Source organism: Arachis ipaensis, chromosome B10, assembly GCF_000816755.2.
Source record: "Arachis ipaensis cultivar K30076 chromosome B10, Araip1.1, whole genome shotgun sequence".
In the NCBI taxonomy this organism is placed as follows: Eukaryota; Viridiplantae; Streptophyta; class Magnoliopsida; order Fabales; family Fabaceae; genus Arachis; species Arachis ipaensis.
In genome coordinates this window covers 125,744-131,941 of record NC_029794.2, presented here as the reverse complement: position 1 = coordinate 131,941, position 6,198 = coordinate 125,744, and positions in this window count along the sequence as shown.

The following is a 6,198-nucleotide window of genomic DNA, read 5'->3' as shown; positions in this document are numbered from 1 at the left end:
TGTCAACATTATATATAAAAAGAGTAAAGTATTATTTTTGTTTCCAACGTTTGGAGTAAGTTTTAAAGTTGTTCCTAGCATTTCAATCGTCCTATTTAAGTCCCTAACGTTTTAAAATTGGCTCAATATTATTCTGCGGTTAGGGATCCGTTAACAGAATTGACGGCAGGACAAAATTGAGATGATTTTAAAACGTTAGGAATGGGACGAAAACAATACATAGAAATAAATTTTAATTTTATTCTTCAATAATATCAATTTTTTACTGTATATAATATATAATTATTTTTTAATCACATATAAATAAATTACACTTAATCATACTACCTTCATTCTAAACAATTTTTTTTATATATTTTTATATTAACTTATAACTTTAAGTGTAAAATTATATAAAAAAAATTATTTGGAATGAAAGTAATGTGATTAAGTGTAATTTACTTAAATGTGAATATGTGATTAAAAAATAATTGAATACTATGTACGGTAAAAAATTAATATTATTGAAGGATAAAACAAAAATTTATTTCTATATATCATTTTTGTCCCTAACGTTTTCGTCCTATTTAAGTCCCTAACATTTTAAAATTGTCTTAATTTTGTCCCGCCGTCAATTCTGTTAACGGATCCCTAACGGCAGGACAACATTTAGTTAATTTTGAAATGTTAGGGATTTAAATAGGACGATTGAAACGTTAGGAACAACTTTGGGACTTACCCTAAATGTTGGAGACAAAAACGATATTTTACTCTATAATTTAATTAAATTTGTTATATTTTAATATGTCAATTATTTAACTTTTAATAAAATAAACAAAGATATTACTATTTGAGAAAGAAATTTAAATCATGTATTTATTTTTTGCAGAAACAGTTTATGGAGATAATATTTAAAATAAATAAATACGTAATTACGAATGAATTTATAGTGATTATTTTTATATTTATAAAAAACTTAATTATGCGACGGTGGAAAAACTTAATTATTTTGTTATGAATAGTTTGATTATTCCAATCTAGAAAGTTTGATTGCCTCCGGGTGGGTGGTTTGGATATAACAATATAAAAGTATTTTTTTGTCTATTTATTACATGAAAAATATCTTTTATTTAAAGAAAAAATATCTTTTAAAAAAAGATGTAAATTACAATTTCTCAAAAAAGATATTTTTTATTTTTCTAATGTTTTTATTTTTATTACTAGAAATTTGCCAAATACGTTAAAAAGATATTTTTTCATTGAAAAAAAATCTCTTTTTATTAAAATAATGACGCACAAACAAGCGCTTAATGAACGGTTTATTCTTTTTAAGATGAGAATTCATTTTTCTCAAAATAGATTGAAATTAATAAAATTAAAAGGCAATATTCTTGTACGCCTATAAATAGGCATGAACCGATGCAAAAGAAACATACACATATAAGCAATAAAAACACTCTTTTCTCCTTTTACACTATTAATAATTTCTCTCGCTCTGTCTTTACTGCATATAAATATATAAATAATTTTATTGAGTTAATTATATTAATACTAGAGTCTTCTATTTACACATCTTATTTTATATTTAGTACATCTTCCTTATTTATTTTACAACACGTTATTAGCACGAGACTCTGATCAAATTTTAGAAAGACTCAGGTAATAAATTTTCATTATGTCGAAATTCTCTCATCGTGAATTTAATGCTCTTGATATATATCTGGAAACAACTATTTATCATGGATACTAGATGTTGAAATCCATTTTGATTCAATGGATCTTGGAGATATCATTAAGGCTGAAAATAATGCATCGCAAAAGGATAAAGTCAAAGTCATGATCTTCTTTCGTCGTCATCTTGACAAAGGATTGAAAAATAAATATCTCACATTAAAAGATCATGCAGATCTGTGGAAAAACCTTGAAGAAAGGTATAATCATCAAATGACAGTGATACTTCCTCAAGCCTGATATGAATGGACGCACTTGCGTTCACAGGATTTTAAATCCATAAATGAATATAATTCAGCAATGTTTCAAATCACCTCACGAATGAAATTATGTGGGGAAAAGATAACTGATAATGATATGTTAGAGAAAACTTTCTCAACCTTCAATGCCTCGAATGTGCTCCTGCAGCAGTATCGAGAAAAAGGATTTAAAAAATATTCTGAGTTAATTTCTTACCGTCTTGTTGCTAAACGCAACAATAAGTTGCTCTTAAAAAATCATGAAGCACGCCTAGTTGGCGCCGCCCCATTTTCTGAAGCAAATGCAGCAAATCATTACTCTAGAAGAGATAAATGACAAGGTTTTGGTAACAAAAAAAATTATGGAAGGAAGAAAAATTATATTCACAAGAAAGGATCTCACTAGAAGTGGGATAAAGAAAGAAACACTGGGTAAAATAAATCAATAGATGATAAATGTTTCCGTTGTGTTAGAAAGGGCTATTGGTCGCGTACCTGTCGTACCCCAAGACACCTAGTCTATCTTTATCAAGCATCTTTGAAAAAGGACGACAAAGGAAAGGAGACAAATTTCGTTTCAAATGATGCTAAAAATTCCACTACTCATTATGATGTATCTGATTTCTTTGAGAATCTCGAAGGAAATATTGGTAATTTGATCAATGGTGGAATAGTCTAATATGTGAGTATTCATGTAAACAAATAATTGTTAAGCATATGAATTTCAAGTATGATTTATAATAAAATATTTATGAATTTTAAAATTATTGAATGTGCCAAGATAATAATAATAATAATAAAATTTTTAGTATATATTATACTTCTTAAAAAAACAATTTCAATCAAGAATTCAATTTGAATGTGCATGTACTACTACTCATTTTATTATTATTATTATTATTTATCTTTGAAGAAAATGGCAATGATATATAATGAAGATGTATGCCTTGCGGATAGTGCAAGTTCGCAGACCATTATCAAAAGTAATATATATTTTACCCATCTTGTGCCAAAAGAAGAATATGTTAATACTATTATTGGCTTAGACAATGTGATAGAAGGCTCTGGAAGAGCTATAATTTTGTTTCTTGGAGGAAAAAAAATCATAATAACTAATGTACTATTGTCTACTAAGTCTCTAAGGAACTTATTGAGTTTTAAAAATATTCGCCAAAATGGATATCATATTAAAATTATGAATGAGGGAAACCATGAGTACTTATATATCACAACTCATGATTCAAATAAAAAGATTATATTAAAAAAGTTATCCTCATTTTCATATGGGTTATATTATACCAAAATTAGTGCAATTGAATCACATGCCATTGTAAACCAGAAGTTTACTAGCCCAAATGAATTCATAACTTAGCATGATGGATTGGATCATCCGGGAACAACAATGTGCGGAGAATTATTGAAAACTCCCATGGACATTCACTAAAGAACTAGAAGATTCTTAAATCTAGTAAATTTTGTTGTGCTGCATGCTCTCAGGGAAAATTAATTTTAAGGTCATCACCAGTAAAGATTGGATTTGTGTCCCCTGAACTCCTAAAAAGGATTCAAAACGATATATGTGGACCTATTCATCCACCATGTGGATCTTTTAGATATTTTATGGTTCTAATAGCCGCATCTTCGAGATGGTCACATGTGTGCTTATTGTCTTCTCGCAACCTGGCGTTTGCGAGATTACTTGCTCAAATTATTCAATTAAAAGCACAATTTCCAGGAAATCCAATCAAAGCAATTTGTCTTGATAATGCTAGTGAATTTACTTCCCAAACTTTTAATGCTTATTGTATGGCTAATGGAATAAGAGTTGAACATCCAATAGCTCATATTCACACACAAGGTGGGTTAGTAGAAACTTATTAAACGCCTTCAATTAATTTCTAGACCCTTGCTTATGAGAACAAATCTCCTAACCTCGACTTGGGGATAGGGCTGGCAATGGGTAGGGTAGGGTAGGGTTTGGACCTTACCCTAACCCTACCCGCGGGTTAAAAATTCTATTAAAACTCTACCCTACCCTACCCGCGGGTTGAGAATCTCTTAACCCTAACCCTACCCGCACCCTAAAGTTCTAAACCCTACCATACCCTACCCTACCCTACCCGCAGATATATCAAATTTTTTCAAAGTAAATATAAAATTCAATCATTTCAAATTTTATACATATTAATAACATAAAAAATAACAAACTAATACTCTAAATTACTAAATTAACTAACTAGTTTAGTGGTTATTCATTTATTGCAAGTCATTACATAAGAGAGGTTGTAGGTTCAACTCTCACTTCTTTCACTATATACCTAATTTTTATAAAATATGTGTTATATATTTGAGGTGCGGGTAGGGTAGGGTAGGGTACACCCGTACCCTACCCTACCCGCAGGCATACCCGGACCATACCCTACCATACCCGCTGCGGGTAGGGTAGCCTACCCTACCAGAACGGATTGGACCGGGTTGGGTACCCGCGGGTAGGGTATGAATTGCCAGCCCTACTTGGGGACATGCTATTTTACATGCTGTAACACTTATTCATTTGAGGCTAACAAGTTACCATCAGTTCCCTCCTGTGCAATTAGCTTTTGGCCAGCAGCCAAATGTTTTGCTTTTAAGAATATTCGGGTGTGCGATATGTTCTCATTGCACCACCTTCTCGCACCAAAATGGGACCCCAAAGAAAATTGGGAATATATGTTGGATATGATTCTCCTTCTATAGTGAGGTATCTTGAAACACAAACTAAAATCCTAGATAACCCTAGAAAACCCTAGATAACCCTAAAAAATCCTAGATAACCCTAAAAAGCCCTAGAAATTTCTAAAAACCCTAGAAAACCCTAAAGAAACCTAGATAGCCCTAGAAAACCCTAGAAAACTTAGAAAACCCTAGAAAACCCTAGATAACCCTAGAAAACCCTAGATAACCCTAGATAACCCTAGAAAACCCTAGAAAACCCTAAAAAATCCTATAAAACCTTAGCTAACCCAAGAAAATTCTAGATAACCCTAGAAATCCCTAGAAAATCTTAGATAACCCTAGAAAACCCTTGAAAACCCTAGAAAACCCTAGAAAGCCCTAGAAAACTATAGAAAACCCTAGATAACCCTAGAAAATTCGAGAAAATCCTTGAAAATTCTAGAAAACCCTATATAACCCTAGAAAATCCTAAATAACCCTAGAAAACCCTAGATATCCCTAGAAATTCCTAGAAAACCTTAGATAACCCTAGAAAATCCTAAAAAATCTAGAAAACCCTTAAAAACCCTAGAAAACCCTAGAAAGCCCTAGAAAACCATAGAAAACCCTAGATAACCCTAGAAAACCTAGAAACCCTTGAAAAACCTAGAAAACTCTAGATAACCCTAGAAAATCCTAGATAACCCTAGAAAACCCTAGATAACCCTAAAATTCCTAGATAAACCTAAAAAGCCTTAGAAATTTCTAAAAACCCTAGAAAACCCTAAGGAACCCTAGATACTCCTAGAAAACCCTAGAAAACTTAGAAAACACTAGAAAACCCTAGATAACCCTAGAAAACCCTAGATAACCCTAGATAATGCTAGAAAACCCTAGATAACCCTAGATAACCCTAGAAAACCCTAGAAAATACTAGATAACCCTAGAAAACCCTAGAAAACCCTAGATAACCCTAGATAACCCAAGAAAATCCTAAAAAACCCTATAAAACCTTAGCTAACCCTAGAAAATACTAGATAACCCTAGAAAATCCTAGATAACCCTAGAAAATCCTAGATAATGCTAGAAAACCCTTGAAAATCCTAGAAAACCCTAGAAAATCCTAGAAAGCCCTAGAAAACTATAGAAAACCCTAGATAACCCTAGAAAACCCTAGAAAATCCTTGATAATTCTAGAAAACCCTAGAAAATTATAGATAACCCTAGAAAACCCTAGATAACCCTAGAAATTCCTAGAAAACCTTAGATAACCCTAGAAAACCCTAAAAAACCTAAAAAACCCTTGAAAACCCTAGAAAACCCTAGAAAATCCTAGATAACCCTAGAAAACCCTAGATAACCCTAGAAATTCATAAATAACCCTAGAAAACCCTAGATAACCCTAGAAAACCCTTGATAACCCTAAAAACACTACAAAACCTTAGATAACCCGAGAAAACCCTAGATAACCCTAGAAAAACCTAGATGACGCTAGAAAGTCCTAGATAACCCTAAAAAACCCTAGAAAATCCTAGATAACCCTAGAAAACTCTAG